This window comes from Triplophysa rosa, linkage group LG13, assembly GCF_024868665.1.
Source record: "Triplophysa rosa linkage group LG13, Trosa_1v2, whole genome shotgun sequence".
Classification (NCBI taxonomy): Eukaryota; Metazoa; Chordata; class Actinopteri; order Cypriniformes; family Nemacheilidae; genus Triplophysa; species Triplophysa rosa.
Window position 1 is genome coordinate 19,600,039 of NC_079902.1, and position 24,661 is coordinate 19,624,699.

Consider the following 24,661-nt stretch of genomic DNA (forward strand, 5'->3'; position numbering starts at 1 on the left):
CTTCTCCTAGGGAAATTGAAACAGGGAGGAAAGAATTATGGCTGTTCCATTTACATTACATTTTTACACATTTGGCAGACACTCTTATCCAAGGCAACTTACATTGCATTATACCATACATTGTATCTGAGTATGAACCCATGACCTTGCCGTTGCTAGCGCCATGCTCTTACCACTGAAATGAACAGAAAGACAGTGAAGAGAGAGGCAAGTGATAAAAAAGAGCAGTTCTTTAGAGATCAGATTCATCCATGAATGTGATTTATCTTTTATTTATATAAGGGGGCACCAGTGATGATATTGGAAATTTGCACATGAAATATTATATATATATATATATATATATATATATATATATATTGTGCATTCCAATTAATATAAATCAAACTGCAGTTGGTTTGTTTTGATTTAAGCTATAATAACTCAAATATGTGTATGTTTTTTAATTATAAATACAAAATGAATATGCATAGTACACAGACAAAGAATATATAAAGAATTATCCTAATATGATTATCTTAATATCATTTTTTTTTAATTTTTTTGCAAATCTGACCTTGACATCCAGGGATCACCACAAACAGCTTTATAACTAATATAAATCATTTTTGGCTAATTCACATTTTTTATGTCTTTTATGAGTTAAATTATGATACTGTATTTTATCCATCTATCTATTTGAAATAAATGATCTGCAGAGGTTGATCCTTTTACTTCTCAACTCTTGGATCACACATCTGAGGTGACCTCTGGATTCATCTTTAGCTCAGGTGTCATCTTTTTTATAATTTGCTATCCATGTACAAAAACACCTGCAATCTCTCTTAATTGATTCGTTCTTTTCATTTCATTTTGTAACCTTTGTAACTAGACATCCGAACAAGATGACATCTGTTACATCACCTTATTCCAACCTACAGAATAAGATGAACCTCCTGCTTTATATATAGAGTATATTAGAGGAAGATAAATGCCCACGCAATGTACTGCAAGTTATCATTCTCTCAGTTAATATATGGAACACAATAAAGGAAATCTAAAAGTTGTAAGCGTGTGCACTAATATGAAAACACATCGCCAGTCTAAATTCAATGTCAAAGCAATAAAGATTTGGATTAATTTATCAAAATGTCCTTCTTATCACAGCTGTAAGCTGAAACTATATTTTTTCTTTAAACAGTGCACTAAAGGTTCCTGTAATGTTGTATTTCTTGCACAACTTTTTTTTACCTGGTAATAAACTCTCTGAAATCTATTTCTAGAATGCTTCATACCTAAGCAATGTATCTACCTTATCTTTCAAATATAAATACGTTGTCAAATCATTGAAAATTAAATAAGACAAGAATGTGAACTATGGCAGTTGTTTTGTTTCAGTAATGACATATGTTAAATTATATGTCAGTCCAGGTAAGTATTCTCACTTGGTGGTAGATAAACGCTCGCAAACAAAAATAGCGCTTCAAAGATGATGTAACCAAAGCAACAGCAGGCTGCTTGCAAGCTTACCTTAAAAAACTGAAAGATAAAGTATTAACAAAATGAATATTATACTGTTATATAATAATCATAACGAATATTATTTATATGTTAATTTAAATATATTTGGGATCACTTGAAATGTTTCTCATGATCTTAAAAAGTTAATCCAAAAACGTATGCTTGAAGTGTTTGAAATTAGTTTTGTATAGAAAAACATTTGTGCCAACACATTCATTTCTTTATATTAAAAAACAGGGCTTGATTGGTAATCGGGCATATCAGGCCGATGCGCTGTGGGCCGGAATGCGAATGAATGAAGGGGGGCCCTCGTCATGTAATCGCTGACAAAACGCAATCGTGAAGGATCCCAGAACGCAAATGTGCACAGACGGAACCGATGGGCCGCTTTTTTGAACACTCAAGTAAAACGCCTCTCAGGGTGATTCATTGATAAAAAAATATATAACAGTTTGATATTTATCCATTATCTATATCTTTCCGTTTATTTGGACAGTTTCATTTGTGGTCAATTGTCCATTGTTTGGACGAGTTTAACATTATTGTACAATGTGGAAAAATTATAGAATGTGGAAGTCTTTCCAAACTTTTCATTGTTAGTATATCAATAACAAAAATGTCACAGTTAACTTAACCAGGCCACCAGAAGACAAGAAATAACCCCCAACAGAAATAAAAGGTCCTTAAATATTTGGATAAATTGTAATTGAAAATCCTTGTAAAAATCCCACACTGAACAAGACATTTCCTTGTTTTCAGATGGGCTGCTAATGAAACCATTTTCTACACAACGCAACATTTCAAACTGTTGCCAGAACACAAAACTTAATTGTTCCACTTGTGTGATTTCTAACTAAAGAGGAAAGAAAGTCAAACCCAGTTAGAGGAGAACAAGGTTATTGACAATGTTCTTCATGGCAGTCCACAATCTGCTGGCATTTCTCGGGGACATCTGTTTTAGACAGAGTAAATGAAACATTATTATGCATGGTAGAAACAATCACGTTCCATTTGCTACTGATTGGGTCGGTGGACCTCGGACAGATTGCAGTCTGAGATTGGAAAAAGGATGTGTTGGTGTGTACACCAAGAGAGAACCAAACGTTGCGGGTCAAAGCGTGGACCTCCTCAAGGAGAGGCAAATAGATTTTGGGCCTTGAACTATTTAAATCTGAACCGGTCGTGGCACGTCTATTCTACGGAGGGATAGAAACTGTCTGAGATATTCATATAAATCATTGTCATTTGGCACGACAAGTGAGTCTCCATCTCTGGCACTTACAAATAACAAACCATCATTACATTAATTCACTGACCTCATCAGCTGCCAGCCAAGAGATGACCCCATTGGCGCTCCCGAAACCAGCTCATATCCTAAATCCCTGTTTGGATACGTTAATGAGTATAACCGATGACTGGCAGCCATTTAATAGATTGGAGACAACACAGGGCATCATATGCAGTCAATTTAGCCGGCAGTCATTCTTGAAGATGTTGTCATGGTGACAATCATACTCTCTAATACAATGTAATCACGATTCATTACCAAGGATTTTAAAATGACCAGGTCCTCTTACAGAAAATATCCTTTTTATATTATGAGAATGTTTCAAAACTATATCATGGAAACAGTTACGATGAGAGATTTATGAACTGGACCCGTCACAACTTCGAGCTTTCATCATTTACTCATTCATTCCATAATTTTGAGAAATGTCTTAGGGGTGTATTTCCATTGAATGGAAGTCAATGGGGGCCAATGTTGTTTGGTTACCAACAGTCTTCAAAATATCTTCTTTTGTGTTCTGCAGAATAAAGTCATACAGATTTGGAATGACACGAGAGTGAGTAAATGATGAAAGAATTTTCATTTGACCTTGCTTAAATTTTAACGCAGCGACAAGTTGCAGCCTAACTTGCAAGGGAGCACACTAGAAGAGCATTGGTAATAGATCTGCGGCTTTTGTGTCACAGACTTACAACATAAAAGGGAAACATGCTTCAGTTGTGTAGTATGAGCTCAGCTTTAGTCTTTCTTCAACATGCCAAAGCGTTTGTTTGTTTCATCATATCCTCAGCGCCGGAGCCATATTGGCGGATATAGGTCTCATCTGTGTGTATAATTCACCCACTGCTTCTACGGCTCCTACTGCGAGTTTCTTTTTTTGATGATCTTCTCCGATACACGCCAAGCGAACACTCCGCTGTGTATAATTCTCCTAAAAGTGGAATGACTCCCCAGCAGGCATTATCTCCGCTGGAGCATCTCACGGCATGCGGTGCGCCATGACACTTTAACAATAAATGCGGACTGTTGTTTATGATGCATATGATGTCACAACATGAAACCAAACCAGACGCTATGACTTTTAGTCTCTTTATAAGATACATGTCACTACATTCATGCTAAATTCAATCCTGAACTTGGATAACAACGTGTCTGTGTTTTTTTCTTTATACCGTTGTCCATGTCGAATTAGTATGGGATAGAGGCCCTGCCATCAAACAGATGCTTGTAGCCACTGGTGCTCTTCTGATTCATGAGATACTTCATTTCATCACATCTCAGTCTCATCAAATCACATCAGCGAGCGCCGCTGTCCCATCTTAAAACTGCTTGGTGTCGTATTTTCATTTCAGAGAAGAATGTCACTCGAAGTTTAGCCAGTAAATGACATCTCTAGACTCAATCAAATCAATATTACAGTGAAAACAATCAGTCCCCGGCACAAGACATGTTTTATTCAGTATGCTTCTGCCTAATGGGGCCCTCAATGGCCCTTATGGTGTTAGAGATGGGGAACCTGGAACATTCAGTGCATCACCCTTTCCCCCAGGAACACAACATGTGACTTATTCATATGTGTAAATCATGTTTTATACAGCATGACATCGCAGTGCCATTTTGGTCAAATAAAAAATGTATACACAGTATTATGGGGGAATGAATGGGGTGTCAATGGAAACATTGTGCAAGTAATTACGTTTCTTAAGATTATATTGGATTAAATGAATTTCCTCTGGGCGAAATAAAACCTCACATCCAGCGCTGCTGGCTTTTCTAGTGATGCTGGTTGACCGATGTTGTGTTGCTGGTTGAGTTATTTAAGCCTGCTAGGAACGTATGCAATGAGTAGGTGGGCTGTTCTTTTCAGAAGGGCAACAAAAGTGTTTAATGGAGCTCTGAGAAAAGTGAGAATGGTTTGTGAATGGCATATGATCTAAAGCATAATGAGCATGTTTCATTCTCTATAGAATTTCTGATCAAAAACTGGAGTGGCCTTACAAGACACTCAAAAGGGAAATGTTTAGCTCTTAACACATCCAGATAAGTAAATGCAGAGGAGAAATTCTGACATTCAGTTTCCGGTCACAATGACATAACCACAAACGACTACTTATTGTACACAAAGTTTGACTAGCACAGGTTTCATCGAGCAAGAACAAAAGTACTTATAAGAGGCCAGACATGTTTTTTCATACGAGACAAAAAAATTGCAACAGAGAAAAAAATTTGCCCAAAAGTTCGCCCAAAATCAAATTTCTGACAATTTACTCACCCCTATCCCGAGGTTATCACATGTAAAATAATTTTGGAACTTTTCCTAAATACATGTACAAATATTACTGTTGTCTTGCTTAAAGATGGGGTAACATGCTATGTCATGCATTCTGACTTCTTTACACTGTTAAACGTGCTGGCTTCTCATGCTTAACATGGTCAACTTGTTAAAAAATGAGTTGGACGTATGACGTAGTATTTCTGTGCTCGCTACACTCCCCACAGCTGTATCTCTCTTTTATAAATTTGATCAAACTAAATACTCTTCGAAGATACGACGTATGCAATACTACTGTATAGGTACTCAAGATTAATATGAGATTGGTAGACCCCACCTTTAAAAGTGAATATGAGCTTGTTTTCTTTGCAGATTCGAGGTCTGAAAAAAAACAGAGCATCTTTTTGGTTATTTTGACCTGTTTCTCCAGTTTTCATTTTCTGCAAATAAAGTTTTATTTGAAGTTTGGTAGAAATTTTGTTAGTAGTTCACACAATGAAAGAAAAATGATAATTTTACCTAAACACATACCTATAATTAGTAAATTCAGAAAAGCTGAAAATACATTTACATTTAGTCATTTAGCAAAGGCTTTTATCCAGAGTGACTTACAAATGGAAACAAATTTATTTTGAAATGGTCTCTTAATTTTTTCTGCAGCTGTATTTAGCAGGTGTTATGGTTTGAAGGGATAGTCACCAAAAATAACAATTCTGTTAAACTAAAAGACTTATAGACAGATAATTTTCCAAACGATATTTTAGCAATTTTACAATAAATTTACGTCAGCAAATCTCCTGTGTGTTTTATTATGATGTGTCTAAACAACAGCAAAAGCTGCCAGCACGATTTTACTGTAGAAAATAGAACTGTTCACCTCTCACACAGAAGAAAAAAGTCAAACAGATTTGGCACGACACAGTGGTGAGTAAATAAGTTTGGGTGAACTCACTCTTTAAGTAGTTTTTTCTTTCATTCTGTGAAGGATACCTTGTGATATAGTGCATGACAATGCTCTGGAGATTTTCCCTTTCATATATGAATCCTCTTCCACCGTGTCGACAAGAAGAAAACATGGAAAGGAAATATGGGAAGTGAACCTCTGGTATACGTCTCACCACCACGGTGTTCATATAAATCATGTGGAGCCGAGTACAGAACCGAAGATGTGAAACCAATGAAAAAGAAACTGATGGCCTTAGCTGCATGCTCTCCCAGTCTGTTTACTGGTTTTACAGAGATTTGGCATCTTAATCAGTTTTTCAGGCTGGTAGAACAGTTTGCAAATGAGCTACACCAGCTTCTCAAGCCAATCTAGACCATGCAGGCTAGTTTAAGCTGTTTATTTTAGCACAACCACAATATATCACATCACAAGATAGCTGAAGGCATTATGGATAATAGAACAAAACAGGGAAATTGTTCAAAGCGTTAGAAGCAGAATATATTACGCTAATTACGCCATTTTTTACAACCGTGGCGACTAGCACTATTTGAATCATCAATCGTGTTTGTTTTGTTGGTGTCGCAAAATGTTCTCATATTTACAAGAAAGCGCCACATTAGAGAACAGGCTGTTTACCAATGAAAATACCTCATCTGAGTACTTGCTGAAATGTCATTGATACATGAATCTTTCATTCTTGTCTCTGAGAGTGAGACTGCTGCTGAATACAGTGACAGACAGGAAACATCTGACAGATAAATAAAACTGAAATAAAACTGAGAGGCACACAAGGTCAGATTAGATTTGGATTCTAAAGTATATTCCTATATGGTTATATAAATATGACAATATAAAACATAAATGTGCCCTATGGTGTGACAGCAAAAATTCAGAAAACAAACTGTTAACAATATATTCTTTTATAGTACTTATAAATAAGCATAAAAGAGATTTATCTTCATTGTTATTTTTGTTATTGTTAGATTTTTGCTGTCACAGACTTCTGCCCTATTAACCGAAAATATATATCACGTGATTTATGCACAACTTGTGAGTGAAGTACGGTAAAATGCTGCTGCATCCGAAAGCCAGAGGGCGCTCTCGTGCAGAAACTCCAAATATGAGTTCAGAAGAAGAAGAAGAAGACCACAACACACGTAGTAGTAGGAAATGCCTAAGGACATGTTTTTTATCACTGTTCCTCAAGGGTATTTTCATGACAATAAAGTATATTTATAATGATCTTGTTTGACGGGTGTTGCTTTTTTAAATGCACGTTATAAGCGACTCAAACTCGCACTGCTTTTAGATCGAGCAGCATTTCCTACTGATCCCAGAGCCGTGCTTCATGGACAAGCTACGCATCAATAAAATAATCGATACCTTGCATTATCGCAGCCAGCTCGGTTTCAGCAGGATTTAGTGATAACCGCGATTAACCGTGCACATGTCTTGTACAATTTATTTGTCTACTACCAATAACTAAAAAAAACAGCTTGACTAATTCCACAATTCCTTTGACAAACTATGTTCAATAGCCATTAGCAATTAAGTTAAATTCAAATTTTTTTCTAGTTTTTGTTGCAAAGCGACTTCACAGCAAAATCCATATTAATACAGACAGTAGAGATACAGACATATAATAACAGACAGAAACTACAGTCTATAAATAAAGACAAAAGACACGCTAAAAACAGGAATATAATTAAATATCAAGAATACATTATTATTTAAATTTTTCAATAAGATGTACCTTGACAAGACTAACAGATATTAATTGTCTGTAGGTTTATAATTGAAATGCAATATTAGCAGTTCTATATTAAGCAAGTTATGTGTATCCAATTTCGTAAGATAATTTGCAATAGTAATTAAAAAAATAATTGTTTTTAAGATTGTAATTGGTTTCTAAATAGAAAGATGACTAAATTGATGAAAACTACATACAATATAAACCATTTTAACAAATGGACACAATTCAGTTCTAATTGATATCAAAGTATCCTCCAATAATGAAACACTGGGATATGTCTTAAAATGCAACTCAGGTGATTTAACAGGCCTTGTTTAAGTTTGACCTTAGAGAGTGCTGTGGAATGTCTCTCAGCTTGGCACGGACAGCGAGAGCGTTGCTGCACCACGTCCCTGCACATTAAGCCTCTCTATCAAGCCATTAGAAGGAACTCTGGGTCTAAATTCATCATGTGCTTTTTGGCACGAGGTTCACAGTTGCCCACGGGACTGGCGGTAACATCAGGCTGAGAGTTGGGATGACCTGGCTTAATGTGACCCATTAGAGTGGCTGTAGATTTCTAGGAGATCTAATGCAGTCTAGACCAAGAGGGCTTTATATCACGGTCTGTGAAATGTAGAAATATAAGACACATTCTAGATATTTAAACTGATAACATGACTCTTAGTGGATTTGCTCCGGTCCCCAAAGCCCACGTTAGCAAGTGGACCAAAAGGAGATTACTCGGTGTCTGTGCGAAATGAATGTGGCGATGGCATTTACTTAGTGAGATAAATCAGTCTGCTGTATTCACCGGTAAAAGAACTTTAAAACCTTTTCAAAGTACAGCAGTTCATTTTGTCGGCCGATCTAAAAACAGCAACATCCTTTTTGGCATAACACCGTGCACTGTCAAGATTAAGATGTTTATTGTGTTCCCTGATCTAAGATGTAACCTCTTTGGATAAAGAAGCTCACAATGCACTCTGATCTAGCAACAGCATGGACCCGTCGGGATAAAGCAGTTGTTCCCCGGTCTTCCTTTGGGTATACATTGATTTACCACGATGTAGGAAAACTTTCGGACCGTTACTGAATTAGCAAGCCCTTCTGCCCTAAACCTCCTGCAAGGCATTCCAGAGAGGCCTTTTAGTGTTGACTTAACAGCAACATTCAGCCCCGCTGTCCTGGAGGACAGCAACATCAAAAGGAGGTGCTTTGTTATGTTTATTAAGCCGTTTTGAAGGGAACATGCGGGTGATGTTCTGAAAAGCACATTAAGTCAATTGAAGAGCAAAATGAATGGAGGCCCGGCGAACTGAATCACTGGATGATGTCTCTCTGCTATTGTCTTACCCTCTTTCATATTTTCCCCGGTCACAATCGCACCAGAAAGCTCTAGAGTAATTTGTATTGATTAATGTTTCTGTGTGCATCGAGGATACCAAGCACAGATTCTGCCCCAGAGTTTTATCGCCTCTCTGGCTTGCGCGCATAGATTTGAATGTCTTAATATTGCAGAATCATGTAAAACACTGCTGGGAAAAACAGTTTAACCCTGAGATACTGTGAGCAGAAACACAGAGGCCGTGCCAAGTTTAAATAAATGTTGCTAAGACTGCACAGCATAATGCAAAATTAATGTATACTGTTTAGTGTTAAGATGCATTATTTTAATATAACGTTTTATTGAAAAAAGTCAGTTTTACTCTTGTGAATGTACACTTCATTTAGCTATAGGATGCAATTTTAACCATGCAGAAAGCTTTCAAAAATGAAGTTTATATTACTGATTTTTTGCAGCTGTTAAATCCATATTTATCACACTTGTTATACATCCCTAAGAACACGTGTTTTGTTGTTTGCCTATGACATCTGACAAAGCGCTTTGACCCGGGAACGGCGGTGCGTGACGTCAAACTTAACAAGCGGATTCTTTGTGTGGTCCAGCTAAATTAAAAGCACTTCGTTGTTTAAGTTGTAATATTCCGTAAATATGTGTTTTTTCTTGAAGATGTAATCCATATTTTTTGGGTTAAGAATAAACAAAAATCACTGAATAAGCACATCAGTGTTTAAAGCTCGCTCTCCTTACTTTACACTTATTCACGATGGTAAGCTTGCATGATGCAATTTCGCTTTTGACCAACTCATACACTGTACCCCGTAATCTTACATAATTTTGCTATCATTTTTTTACTGATTGTTCATGTGTAATGTTAAAAAACTGTAATTTTAAGGAATTGTACTGTTTTTGAAATATTTTTGAAATACGGTCAACGAACATCAAATTACAGTAAAAGACTGTGAATTTACAATAAAAGCATGGAAAACATGTCATTTTAGAGGAAAGATATTTTTTACGTTATATTTTTGGCGCACCCGCTGCCAGAAAATATCTGTTTTTCGCAGGATTTTTTTTCACAGTAAAGGTAACCTGAAATTTAAACCAGAGATCTTGATAAAGAGGAAAAGTTCCTGTTCAGATTTTAGCTTTAAAGAACATCTGTCATTTACTCACCCTCATGTCTTTCAAATGTGAAAAACGTTCTCCTGTAAAACACGAAAGGAGACTTTGTTAAATATTCTATGGATTGGATTCAATGCACTATATTATGACTCACTTTAACACTTTATAAAGCACCCCACACTGACAGCAGAAACTATATGCGGCTTACAGTTAATTTTCTGCATGTTCAGATCAGCCTGATTTCTAGCTTTCCTGTAGCTCAATGGTTACAGCATGGTACTAGCAATGCCAAGGTCATGGGTTCAATCCCAGGGGATTGCACATAGTCAGAAACAAAATGTATAGTACAATGCAATGTAAGTCGCTTTGGATAAAAGCGTCTGCCAAATGCATAAATGTAAATGTAAGCAGTTTAACAGTAAAAACCGAGATGTCTGACATGATGCCTCAAGAGGTGATCAGTTTTTCTCTATTGTGAGTAAAGCTGAGCTTGAACACAAGGCACCAAAACCTTTAAAATATATTCAAAGGTTCACATGTGACTGTACTTCTCAGATAGTGATGCAGTCTAACCCAAATTGTAACTTGATTTAAAAGCGATGGTGACAGTGAGCTCCTCACAACATGTTCCAATCAAAATCTGATGTGCACCATGAGGAGCATAACTGATTAAAAATCACTAATAACTAATAACCTCTTCTCCTCTGAGAGCACAGATTTAAATGGTTTTAAATGCATCATTCATCTGAACAGATGTCTGGTCATCTTTATCTTATATACACATGTGGGGACTTGTAAAGAATAACCATCAATGAACAGCTCTCTGGAATACTCGATTCTGACTGGCCAATCACAGAAATACACATCAAATAGTTTAGAAATAAGCACAACACTGTAAGATTAACACCCATGGCAACAGTACATTTTTACAGTATGTACACAGTTTCTCTTTTCATGGCGAGATAGTTCATATGTGCCATATTGTGACTCAAAACTCTAGCTATAGAGACTGCAGTAAAAATGTCCTTGGAAGACTGCAGTATTAATTTTGATATACATATTGAGAAAAAAACATCTCATAGATGTGTGGACACTCGAGACCTGGATCAGAGAAAAAATAAAATAGAGGAAGACGTGTTACATTCCAGTTAAATATGTTAGGGAATGTGTCTATAGACAGATAACCTTGGATAGCAGATTAAATATATAAATTATTTTGAGTTTGTTTTGTAATGGACTTCTTTACAGAAACTGAAGATAATCTACGGGATAATAAAAACAATATTTTATGCATGTGAGTTTAAGTAGAGCTACAGGTAAACTGATTTCTGGAGAATCTGTAGATATACAGTAGCGTTGTTAACCACCACACAAATGCGTAGGGCCCCGCAAGCTTGGGGGCCCCCTAGTGGCTACAAGTAAAATCATTTGATGCTTGATTTAGACACTCAGATATATGCAATGAAGTGCACGTATCAAAGCGGTGCTCAAAAACGAAAGAAAGCAAAAGAAAAGAAATCTAATACTAATTATACGAATATAGCAAAACAATGCTATATATGAAAAGAAGCATGAAAAGAATAATCTTGCACCTTTTACTTTCTTATACTGTAGCTTAAAGCATTCTGTATTATTCTGAATAAAACAAAGCACACTTTTTCATCCCAAAACCAAGAAGGTTTATTCTTATAACAAACTGTAGAGAATTTTGTGCTGTTATGTGGTTCAACGTAAAATAAATCCCGTTTATATTTGTATGTATATATACTGTAGGCTATGTCTCATTAATTCCATGTATTCAATACTGCTGTGCAATTCAAACAAAAATGTTAGGCAATGTGTGGGAGACCTCAGGTTTTGACTTTGCTTAGGGCTCCCACTGTAGATATACCAATATGACAGTTCGTTTTTTTTCTTTTTCATCTCTGATCTTAAGGTCTTTGTAAAACACCTTGAGTTCCTATTCAGCCTTGTAAAGATACAGTTCTATATCTACTTCTTAAATGTTATGTTTTACGCAAACATGATCCACCTTCTGTTTCTGAGATGCTAATTAAAACATTTCCTTCTGTAAATTAATTTGATCTAGTCACAAGCACTTTTTTTTACCAGAGCGAATGCCATATTTTCTTTATTCTTTAATTGATTGTTTACCACATTCTTGGCAAATACATTTATGCAGTCCTTGTTAAATTTGCATGTACATTTATTTTCTTGGCAGAGACATTTCTACCTAATAACTAAAGTAATGTACAGTGCCGTATCTAAGCATCTAATACCAATCCAAGCAAGCAACACTTTGTTTACACATCTCAAAGTCTTGAAAAGTTTATAAGCTATAATCAATTATTAATACAACATGCCAAATCTCCCTATTGACCAATGATCAGAACTGAAGGTTCACAGTACAGTGAGTAAAATTCTGTATTTAAAAGTGTTTTGAGGTAAAAGGACTGCAATTTGGTCTGTATGAATGTTAAACGTGCGGTATCGTATGGTAACATCCGCTTAAAGGAATAATACGGCATTTTTAGGAGGATCTATTGACAGAAATGCAATATAATATACAAAACTATTTCTTCAGAGGTGTATAAAGACCTTACGTAATGAGCCATTAAGTTTGTAATACCTTAGAATAAGCTGTTTATATCTACATACAGAGCGGCCCTTCATACATTGAATTCGCCGCCATGTTTTGTACAGCAGCCCTAAACGGACAAACAACTTTACAATGCGCGTTTCCTCTTCCTTTCCGCTGCGGTATCCTGGTTAAACGGATCGCGCTCTCCGGTGCGGAACGCATGTGACCCACGGATTAACTGAAAGTTTATTCATCATTGAGTAAAAGAGTAAAACGCGCTCTCCAGTTTCAGCTCCAGCGCTCTCTCAAGCATCTGGATGAATACAATATTAAAGCGGTTCCAGATAAACAATGACGCTCAAAACTGCTCCGTCACACAGCTAATATTACAACAACAACATATCTTGGTATGTTAGTATGTTACTCACGTACTGATCAAGGCATCCTCCACACAGTGTCCACACATCAAGGCATCCTCGGGGGTGATTTTTAGACGATCTTTCTCTCCAACGTCTCTCTGCTGCTAAGTATCTCCATAGATATCTGTGAGTATCTCTGCTAAAAGCCTTAGTACCGCGGGTCCTAACATGTCTCTGCTGTAAAGTCTTTATAATATTAACACAGGTCCTAGCTCCTGCCTGACTTTTATCCTTCTTTTTAAACTTAAAATCCACAAACCTTTTATTTTATGTAATACGTAAGACATCGCTCTTTCTTCAGTCCTTCTAATGCACGCAAAATCTCTTCCCTGCGTCAACATGAGAACGACATCTTTTTTGTACTGTGGTGGCCACCGTCGTGTTTGGACTGAGCGATTCATGGCAAATCTATAATACAACGCTAGTTAATCAAGAACTGCGCCTTTAAAGATCTGTCCTCACCCAAAAATAAAAATTCTGTCAAAAATTACAATTGTAGTCAAAAGTCCCCCAGAACGGTTTGGTTTTCTACATTCTTCAATCTTCTATATTCTTTTGTGTTCAACAGAACAAAGAAATTTTTCCTACTGTGGTGTACAATGGTGGCCAAGAACTGTTTGGTTACAAGCATTTTTTCAAATATCTTTCTCTCTGTTCTTCAGAACAAAGAAATGTATACAGATTTGGAACCACTTGAGGGTGAGTAAATGAATGAGTTTTCATTTTTGGGTGAACTGTTCCTTTATGGGCGTTTATAAGGGTCTCGGGTTTGAGCCTCTAAACTGAGTGGGCAGGCGAACTCATGAACCACAGTCTGTCTCAGGAGGACTTGTTCTGTAAGTGTCAATGTTTGTATTGCGAGTTGCTTTATGAATTGAATGACAGGTAAGTGAACAAGTATCGAAAAGTTTGCGCTAACCTCATAATGCTAAATTAAACTGGCTTTATTCACATTAAAAGAAACTTAAGCCAATACGGGAGTTTATCTCAGTTCAGAACAGCATCATTTTACTTAATACATTCTCTGAAGTCGCTTGGTGACTTTGTGTCAGTTTTAGATTTACTGCTTTTCAGGCTGGTGATTTGATTCGATTGAAAAAGCTGAATGCTTTAACATTTTACTTTCATTTGTTCTGTTGTTTGTCTACAATAACTGGCTGTCTGTCTACTCTGACTGAAAATCTGAACTGAACAATGGCTCCCTTTGTATGTTTATCCACTCTCACAATAAACAGCTGTTTGCCTTCAAATGTGACACTTTGTTTTGTTTATTTAACCTGCTAGACAACATTTAAACATTCTGCAAAGGAGGAAGAGTATGCACTCCATAACTTTCCTTTATCATTATTAGGGTACGTAGTGAAGTGTGTCACATTGGACGGGTGGCATTAAAGCATGGACTGCGCCGCGCTGTCACAGAAGAAAATTAACATATGATATTAGAGGTACAGGCCAAACCCTTTACTTGAATTTACTATGCTTGTATATAATATATATTGTGCTTAGAGAGAACGGAAGAGCCATAGCTAAAGCATTAGCAAATATTTTATGTATCCTAAAAAAAGTAATATATCGTCGCTGTCGGGCGGAATCCTCGCATCTCCAAAACCATTTTTTTTCAGGAAATTAAAAAAACTGCATATTTTTTGAGTTATTAAACATTGTATCGTTAAAGTTGGTATTATACCTTATATTGCTATCATATACTGTTGTGTACCAACATTAACACAACATTTCCCCAAAACCATGTTTAATCGGAGATACAAGGTTTATAACTTGGGAGCAGGGAGATACGAGGTTACACTGTCATTGATAAGAATGGTACGGACACAGACGTCGCTGCTGCCAGCAGTGTTCATCAAAGTCTGCGGTCGCGTTGAGCCTCTTGACAAGAGAAAAGGCTTAAATTGTTAACCAAAGCTAACGACTGTGGTTACATACATCTTCCTAAACTCTATTTTAAAGGTTTAAGAACTATAAGTGATGTAATACAAGAAACGATGAGCTGACTAGGCTGTCTAATAGGCGGAAATTAGCCGAATCTGCTCGCAAACTTACCTTCGTGGTTCACGGGCTTCCTTCTGCACCGAAGCATTACAGCTATCGATTTTTAACAAAACAGACCTACTCAAATGTATCTAACCTAACTATTTTCACTCGTTATTGTCTAAAACACTTTCAATCAGGAGACGTAATGCCGAGAAGCTCCCGCGGAGTGAAGAAGAGGTGGAGTTACGAGACTTCTCAGACAGTTGAAGTGTCTAATGGAGTTAAGAGATTTGCTCTCAAGCTATTTTCAACACTTTAGATTGGTTAATAATTTGTAAAAATAACAGAACCACATGGGGACTGACCAATAGCATCGATTTGTGAAAAATTATGAAATTGACCAAATTTGGACATAGGAGGTTTCCGCCCGACAGTGATGATATACAGTATATCATACACACATATATTTTATCTAGGGCTGTCAAACGATTAATTGCGATTAATCGCATCCAGAATAAAAGTTTGTGTTGACATAATATACAGTAGGTGTCTGTTCATTGTGCATATTAATTTTGTATTTATAAACACATACACACATGGAAAAATATCAAATATAAAAATTAACCATCATTTATATATAATTTAAATGTTTGGTAAATACAAATAAATACTTGTAAATATTTCCTAAATATTTATACATGTGTGTGCATGTGTTTATAAATCCAAAACTTATATGCACAGTAGACAGACATATATTATGTAAACACAAACTTTCATTCTGGATGCGATGAGTGATCAAGCTAAGTCATATTTACCAGTATATAGATGATATACGAGTTGCCGAATTGTGACGTAGTAAGGAAATGATGATGTAAAGTAAATCTGTTTTCAATTATAAAAAAAAATAAACTTACACCGTGACTACACCGGACACGACCGTCGCTACGTGACAAACGGCTTATTATTAATGGGTTTGTCGTGTCGCATCCAGTATGGACAAAATTCGATTGTACAAAATTCGATTGTCTTCTGTTGTCTTTTGTCGTGTCACACTGTGTCTACACCGGTCGTGACTCGTGATCGTCGCAACTTCAATGCGTTACATTTTGTAGCCAAAAAAGCCTCACCTTCCCAGATAAGCTCGAAGGCAGCATTACAAATAAATAAAGTTTTTCTTGAAGCATATAATTGAAATTCCCATGAACTGATTGATCACTTAATTGGATTGTAGTTTATTCAATATCCTGATGTTATCTCCCCTACATTTCTTTTCAGCTTTCCCAGCAGAGGAAAAAAATCTTAATCCAATCACGTTTGGTAGATAAGATGACACCTTTAAGGAACCTCAGAAACTCGGTTATTAAACCGAGCCCATGTTTTTGGAGGTGAGAGACAATTTACTGCTCAGTTGGCAAAATAGCATTTTAATTGCCTTGCCACCATGTAATGAGAGGAAGAACAAGGGGAAAATGGATTTGTTGTGCGTCACGTAATGCTCTACGGGGCCAGAGGATATTAACACAGCGAGACAGCCGCCTGTCAGGCAGGGATGTCCTGAGAATAGCTCAAACTCCACTTGAAAGAAACCGTCGGAATACCACTTGAAGCTAAAACAATGACAGAACACTCTAAGGCTCCAAATCTTCCCCCAACTCACAAAATCACAGCCAGGTGTACATTAGCATTACATCGGTATCATTCCTCAACCAGCGGGTCGTGAGAACCCTCCACGTAATCTGTCCCGCGCTCTCCTCTCATTGACCGTCTCTTGACCCGACTAAGTGGAGAATCTTGACATTAGTTTGAACGCACTGTGATCCCATCTGTATATTTACACCGAAAGATCTGCGGTATTCAGGGCTCCGTCAGTCCTCCACAGTGGCATGCGTGCGCTCAGGACCGCTGACTGAAGAACCCACACGAGTGGTGCACTGCCTGCGCTCCCTGACAGCGAGCAGTAAAGCGGAGACTTAATTTAAAGTGAGATGGGCTCAGCACGTCGAGTGTAAAGTGAAACTGCGGTAAAGCGGAGCAGACGCTCTGTTGGGGAGACAGAGGTAACAGTGCGAGATCATATTAAGAATGCATTCTGAATGCCATGCTACTCTGTCGAATGAAGCCAACCTTACGTTTTAAGAGGCATTCCTGCTGCGGCTCTTGGAGCAAGCGAAGGTCTATCGCCACGGTGGGTAAAATTAAGAGAAGAGTCCTACCAAGACACGAGACCTTACCAGTCCAGACACACTACAAAACATTGCCAACGAAGGCAGTCAATTTAGACAGTTTAACTGATGATATCATCATTAATGGGTGGTTTCCCAGACAGGGATTCGATTAAACCAGGACTAGGCCTTAGTTAAATTATGGCATTTATGCAGCTTTTACAAACATGCCTTGCAAAACAACATTACTTGTGTGAATTTTGAGATAAAACAATGGATGTATTTAAAGATGTGTCAGTGAAAGCTGTTTTCAGTTTAGACAGATCTAACGTTTATTTTAGTCTAGGACTAGTCTTAAACCCTGTACAGGAAACCACCCCTCAGTGTTTAATTTAAACGTTTTTAAAGATATTATGATCTTAGGCAAAAATTCGATTTGAGACACACTCCTACCCTTAAAGTGACCCTCTAGTCATTTCAAACCTGTATGACTTTCTTTCTTCTGCACAACACAAAAGAAGATGTTTTTACAAATACTAACCGAACCCATAACCCATTCACTTCTATTGTTTAGGCACAAAACCAATGCAAGTCAATGGGTACCGCAGTTGTCCGGTTAGCCACATTCTTCAAAATATCTTCTTTTGTGTTCTGCAGAAGAATGGGCTGGTCAGGATACAAACAAGTATTTTAACATCTTAATAAAGCAGACACTTTACATACGTTCCACGCACTCATTCACAAGTTGAATGCGTCTGCCGGGAGAGGCGTGTGAAAAATGGCTCTCTCGCCGAGTAAACACCAAGTACAAGTACCAGAGCTCTAAGATAAATTATGTCAAACTTTAACATGTTTGTCCACTTTGACATGTAATTATTAGTTTGTCTCTCGCTAGAATTTATCTTTGGGGACTTAATCTTCTTGTGCTTTTTAACTAAAAGCCATCAATATATTTCCTTGCATGCATCTTCCTTTCTGATGCCATTATCGGACGGTGGCAGGTAACCGGGGCAGTAAAGAGGAATTATGCCACTCTAAAGGACGTTGTTATTAGATTCGACATCCAAAGGAATATTAAATTGTCTGCAGAGCTTCAAAGAGCTAGGATAACTCATATAAACTGCTCTCTGTTCCTGTGTAAGATGGAAATGGTAATGAAATATAAAAAATCAGTTGTACCGCATTACATTTCATACCTTTTTAATCCATAAGACTACTAAAAGTGCCTTTTGACTCACTTGGCAGCGCAGAGTCATTAAATCCCATATCAATAGGCATAAATCATGTCGCCAATCGCAATAAAAAGCCTCTGCCTAAAGGCCTGTCACGTTCTTGTCCAAACAGTAAGTTCTCATCAGGGCAGTTATCTTCAAAAAGCCTGTCACAAACGGTTAATGTCATTCGTCATCTTTACTGTGACATGGGCGCCAACTCATTTCCAGTCAAATCGTAATATCGGGGTCACTGAACTGCCGAAACACAGATTGCCAGTCTTTGTTTTATGACTCTTCAGCACACAACGCTGTGAGAATTACAAGGTATTGTAAGCAAAAGTGCACAAAACACACCTTTGAAAAACTTCAAGTGTGACCCCATCTCAACTAAGACACTATACAACCTGCAAGAAATATCTACGTCTTCAACAACGCAGAATTATTTTCATATTCCTCATATTTAACGGCAGCTGTATGATTTATTTTGCACCTTGACTGCCTCCTAAGGACAATTTGAAGCTTTACTTTCTAACTTGTAAAATGTTTTTCTTGATCATGTTTTTCTGCACTGCTCTTTTGATTAGATCTTCCTCTTCATTTTACTGCACGAGGAAGTGCACTCAGTGAAGTGACCACAGAGAAGCAAGTGCCATCGTGCCATAAACCACTACATTAGGTCAAACTAAAATCAGTTTTCAAGGACACCTCTGCTGAGAAATATACATGATGTACTTTTATCTTATACACACCAGAAATGTGCAAAAGCACATTTAAAAAATCTAATCTCTGGGTTTGCCTGAATAAATGGGTGGCCAAAATCTTTAAGACGCTCTGCCAGTCAGGCTGCTTTTAAGTTCACAATGTCGATCAGACATGTTTTAAGGGGCGTATATAGAGGGTTTCAAAGCAACAACATAAACAAACTTTACTGCGCAGCACGCTTTTGTGACCCAAACTTAACTTTTTTACACGTCTGCAAAGAATAGAGTCCCTTGCAGATAAATTACACGTAAAAACAAGTAAATTACATTAGCTAGCAAGTTAAAAGTATACGTCTAGCCAGTATTGGTTTTGTAGAAGAACTACTCGGCTAAACTTAAATGCGACAAAGTTACACGATCCATTCAACACAATTATTATACAATAAAATATTTATATAAATTAATATTAAAATAAATTAAATATAAATAGTTATATCATTAGCCACTAGCCAAACACAGACCGGAAGTTAACTTCGGGCCAGGCATGTGTGTCCGATGAAACCCGTCTATAAGACGATCAAACAAAATTACATTTACATTTACATTCATGCATTTGGCAGACGCTTTTATCCAAAGCAACTTACATTGCATTGTATTATACATTATACATTTTTGTTTCAATTAACTTGCTCAATTAACAAATCGGTAATTGAGCAAGCACATTAAAAATCTATATTCAAAACCGTCTCCTTACCCACATTGATTCACAGCGCTAAGCTTCTAATAATGATTTATAATTTGAGCTGTCAGGTATGATTTTGCAGGAAATTTCGGACTGATGTCATTTGACTTTAACAGATGTACAAAAAAAGTATGTGACTTGCCATTTTATGTTTCACACCAAGATACACCATTTTGGAAAACGTAAAACAAATGCTGGTCCGGAAGAACTTCCTGTTTAAGTGTTTAAACACTACACTAACGTTTGAACAAAATACAACCAACAGTACAATAACTAAATAAAAAATCTCTAAGATTTAAATACTAAATAAATGAATAGTGGAAAAGGCAGGGGACTCAAGCCTCAGTGTTTTTTAAAGTTGAACACATAATCCAATGTTTCTGGCAGGGTGTTCAAGAAAAAGCACCAGCACGATGTCAGCACTCTAATTAAAGAGCTGTCAACAAAAATATCCAAACGAAAAAAACAAACACTACATGCTTTGTTCACATTTATCACAATTAAAGTGTTCATAATCAATGTGAACACCTGTTGGTAGACTTGTTCATTTGTTATTGCTCAAGATAGCTGAAATGAGATGCATTCTTGTTCGGGGATGTGAAAGCTGTGCACAACATTCTTCCGGTCTAGAGGACGGGACACAGAGGAAAGATAATTTACTTATTTGAGTTTTACATATTTTCTTGCTGCAAACAAACATTAACGTGGCAGTTCAAAAACAGATAAAGGCTTTGTTCAGACAGGCGGCAAAAATCCAATGTTTTGGTGCACCTGACTAAAATCTGTCTGAAGTTACACAGGAAAAAACAACAAACATGAAATCAGATTTCTTACAACTTGATCCAAACCACATATATACGGTTTTAAATCTGATTACAAAATTCTTTTTCCAATCTGTTCCAGTCTGAACATTTAGATTGGAAGAACATTTTTTTTTACTTTACCATCATAAGAAATACAATACAATACAGCACAATAGTGGTGTGTCTCATGTCACAATGTATATGTACATAAACAGAGTCCAAATTTCCATTTTTCTGTTTTCTCTTTCCACAACGACAGCCGCCGCCTCATGTCTCTTGATATCGTGCTGCTGCGTCAGTGGTTACTATGGCAACCAATATACCTGATATCGACCACACTACCCGAACAAATGGATCCAATTTCTTTACTTGCAAAGCAATACCGCGAACAGTCTTTTGTAAAGATCAACTTTGAAAAACAAATCTGAATTGGATGCAGTGGCAACAAGGCCAAAAGAGCAAACAGGGAAACAAAGAGAGAGAGAGACGGATGAAGCAATTCAGTGATATATTGTTGACTGTTACATACACAGAGGTTATGGGATGCAGCACTTCACTCACAGAGCTGTAACACAGCAATGATCTCCAGACTCATATATATCTCCCATGTGGGCGGCTCTGTTTGACGACTCAACACACTGCCCCGCTGATAAAACATAGGTTACCATGGAAACTTCCAGACTCCACTCGCTGGGAGAGCAGAATTTCATCAGACGAGGAATGACACACAAGTAGGAATGAAAGCCTGCAAAAAAGATTTTTAAAAGATACAAGCGTGTAAAAAGTATAGGGAATGTGCTGGCAGGTAATTTGACAGGAAAGAGCTCACTCTGGAAATGTTTTCATCTAAAACGTGTTTCGCATGTGCATGTACCCGTCAATCACATAAACTACAAGATCATTCATTCGACATGGAGCAGTATGTATAAACGTTTTTTGTCTCTTTGTAAAAGCATGTGAAATGTAACTCAAAGCTGAAATAAGTTGATTTAGTGAACGCTTGGATTGCATTACACCATAACAAGGATTAGAGATTAGAGATACACATTTATATGCAATTCAGTTGTGCATGTTTTTTGCTCTTTGTCAAAATGCAAAAACCACCTAGCCAGCTAATTTCAGATCCTGCCAATACAAACCCTGTGATTCATACCAGAATGCAAATACAAATGGTTCACGTAAGTGCTCACGCCCATGCCATTTGTCCACTTTCCAGAAAAGCATATACCAGGTTTCATTCGATTTTCACAAAATCGGCCTAATGGGGAAAGCATTCACTGGTGAAGCGGTTCATGGTAAATTATTGAAATATAAAGAACATTACGCTTGTAACCTCTGATCCAGGTACGGTCCGTCTCTGCACCTCTACCTCTTTGCTCTTTTAGACAGGTGCACATTACAAAACAATTGAGTTTTAATGAGCTCCTGGTGTTTGTACAGGACCATCTTTGCTCAAGGCTTGCGTTCATTCATTTTAAATGAGCTGCCTGGAGAGATAGCACATCAATATTCATACAATTACTATTTTGTCAAGCAGGAAATGGTATTACAACCCTCTTAAGTACATTAAAAGAAAGTTAAAAGGTAAACATGTGCATTATGAGATATATACTAGCATCTAAATGGTAGTCAATTAGAGTAATGGCTTGAACTAGCCTTCTCAGACCTCCATTAAACGTCCTTTAATAACCATTTCCATGGCATGTGAATCACAGCAGGTATAAAAGAATAATAACGGTGATCATTATAGTAAGTATATAAAGAAGACAATCGCAGATTCAATTTGCAGCAATTAAAGGTGCCCAAGAAACTGATTCTCAAATTGGAACAATATTTTTGGCTCTGCTGAAATTTCTGGATGAGTTATCAGTCGTGATAATTGTATGGTAGGTCAAGTGTGTAATTTTATGTTGTAATAAATTTAGCTTCTGAGTTTTAAAAAGCAAACAATGTCTTTGAAGGTTCAGGAAACTTGTCGTGCTAAATTAGGAATTAAAGGCATTAGAAAAAGAAACATTTGAAAGAGAAATAAGTAAAATAATTTATATAACAACGCACCAAAAGTAATACATCAAACACAAAACTTATCTGAATTGTCCTTGATTTAATTGTCCATGGATTTTTTTAGCAATTCAAAAAATATTAATCCACAAGGGAAGATTAGTCCAAGCAAACAAGATCCCTCGACGATAAAGGCAGAACAAATAATGAAAATGAAAACAACATCAATCTTCTTTTGGATATTTGTTACTAAATAACCTCCAATGAAATTTTCAGAGAAAAGAAAGATAAACAGTCTGGCAACAGGTCCAAAAACAAATAATCCGTTCTGATGATCCGATAATCAGTTTGAGACACTAAATCCTCAGATTCAGCTGCTGTTTGCAGGCTTCTCACCTTTTCAGGTTGTTCACTTAACAAAATAAAGGTCCTTTATTTAACAGGAAGTCCGCTTTTGAATATACTTTTCTTAGTGAACCCCAACAGTTGAGTTACAGTAAATTAACACAGAGAATGTTTATATTTCACCCAAGGATGGGTTAAAACAAGCCACATGTCAATTTACAACCCGACGGTTGGGTTTGTCCCTTTTGTTCCAACATGGGTTGAAAATAGCCCAGCATTAAAAAAAAAAACATGTTCAGGATGTGCACTCTAAAAAATGCCTAGCTGACCTGGTTAAATAGGGATGAATCCATTTGTTGGGTTAAATTCACCCCAAAATGTTCATTATTTGACCCGACCATAGGTTGAAACAACCCAGCAAAGGTTAATTTACAACCCAACGGTTGGGTTCGTCTCTTTTTGACCCAACCATGGGTGGAAAATAATCAGCATTTTTTAGAATGTGTGTAAGATTTGTGTCACTGTGTGTAGCTAATGTCACTAATGGAAAAGGCAAAAAATAATCACATTTGGACGATGCTGATTAACAGAGTGCAAGGTATCGAAAGCACAGAGCTACATCGTTTATCATTTTCAAGGAAAACAACCATTTACCTTAAGTTGCCTGCACATTATAATGTAATAGGAAAACCAATATATTAACAAAGAAAAATCTTTAGTGTAATATCTCAAATTATTTTTCCTAGACATCAACAAGATTAAATGAAAGCAAATGAAAACATTTGCTTAAGTCTACCGTGTCTCTGATCTTTCGTCTGAGAAAAAGACCCAGAAATCCCACAAATGTCTCCATTAGTTTCAGAAGAGATCTCAACAATGTCACAAACTGAGCTTAGATTTGTCAAGTCTGCGATCAAAAGTCAATATTATTCAAATTTTCAGTTTAATATATAAATTGTACAGCTTCATATCGTTAATGTAGCTATATATAAACAATGGTCTCATTTGTTTTTATTTACATTTCTCCTAAGCAATTTTAGGAGAAACATCTTGAACAAAGTTAATACTTATGAGATAAGAACTCCATCAAATCTCCCAAGCAATGAAAGTGCAACCTCTGAGCAATAACATTTCGCTTTGGGAAGGTTTTTTAATCACCATATTTTTATTCCAATTTCTATCCATCTTTCCTAAATCAGTACATTAATATGCAATCCTAAATCTTAAATATGCAAATTATGAATCTCTTAAAACTGACTAAAATTAGGAGTCAATATGAAATTTCTCTGCGGTGTTTACAATCTTCTCATTTCTGAATCTCTTAACACATCAGAGATGTACACACGTGGGAAAGGAAAACGCACTTTGGCTTTCAAGGTTTTGACCTGACTAATCAATTCAGCTGTGTGTTAGTGCATGGCTTGTATCGCTGCTTATAGACAGAGATGTCTGAAGGCTGCCTGAGGAGTTGCTATCGATTTGATCAGGATGAAAAG